Source organism: Schistocerca cancellata, chromosome 1 (assembly GCF_023864275.1).
Source record: "Schistocerca cancellata isolate TAMUIC-IGC-003103 chromosome 1, iqSchCanc2.1, whole genome shotgun sequence".
NCBI classification, from domain to species: Eukaryota; Metazoa; Arthropoda; class Insecta; order Orthoptera; family Acrididae; genus Schistocerca; species Schistocerca cancellata.
The window spans coordinates 1,039,811,212-1,039,812,196 of NC_064626.1; the positions used below are offsets into that span (position 1 = coordinate 1,039,811,212).

Below are 985 nucleotides of genomic sequence, written 5' to 3' on the forward strand. Positions count from 1 at the left end.
CCAGTTCACTGCCGGTTGCCGTCTGACGTCTGGTAAATCTGAATTGGACATGGAGCTGGTATTGCTTTTTGCTTGCCAATGACGATTATTTTCATTGTATCGTTAAGATGAACATTATTATTTCTGATATTACTGCTTCTAGCACGCAAAGGAACACATTACTCTGCCGCAGAATACACAATGGACTGTGCTGCCGTACGTAAAGCGTCTGTTTTTGCTCCCCAGTTTGTTGCAGCCAGCTTTCAGATAATGTTCTTTCTAGAATTAATTTTTTGTCTAGCCATTTCAAGATAATTCCTACATGTGAGATAACGTTCAAGTAGATTTTAGGGTGAATATTGTGGTTTAAATGTGCTCCCCACAAGTTTTATTAGGTTGTTTTAGTATGATCGGACAACGGCTTTGCCGCAGTGGATACACCGGTTCCCGTCAGATCACCGAAGTTAAGCGCTGTCGGGCGTGGCCGGCACTTGGATGGGTGACCATCCGGGCCGCCATGTGCTGTTGCCATTTTTCGGGGTGCACTCAGCCACGTGATGCCAATTGAGGAGCTACTCGACCGAATAGTAGCGGCTCCGGTCAAAGAAAACCATCGTAACGACCGGGAGAGCGGTGTGCTGACCACACGCCCATCCTATCCGCATCCTCAACTGAGGATGACACGGCTGTCGGATGGGCCCGATGGGCCACTTGTGGCCTGAAGACGGAGTGCTTTTAGTGTGATCGGGCTAGAGTTTCCACTCTTTATTAGACCAATTTAATGAATCTAGATCCTCAAAGAGGGTTTCTTTTAGTTCTTCGAAAGATTTACTTTGTATGTATATTGTGTGGTAAAATGAGAGTACATTACAAATACGAACACATCACAAAAGCTTACATACAATACGTACATGTAGCTCTGGAGGTAACTTCTGGTGAGTTAAAATGCAAGGTCAACTGTTTTCACTAGTTCACAACATCGTTGCTGGCACTATGTACATCTTTA

At 44.8% G+C, this 985-nt stretch overlaps 1 pseudogene; it reads left to right on the top strand.

Annotated features, from left to right (window-relative positions):
• The first annotated feature begins 392 nt into the window (after positions 1-392).
• LOC126102718 (5S ribosomal RNA) lies at positions 393-510 on the top strand (annotated as a pseudogene).
• Positions 511-985: the final 475 nt, after the last annotated feature.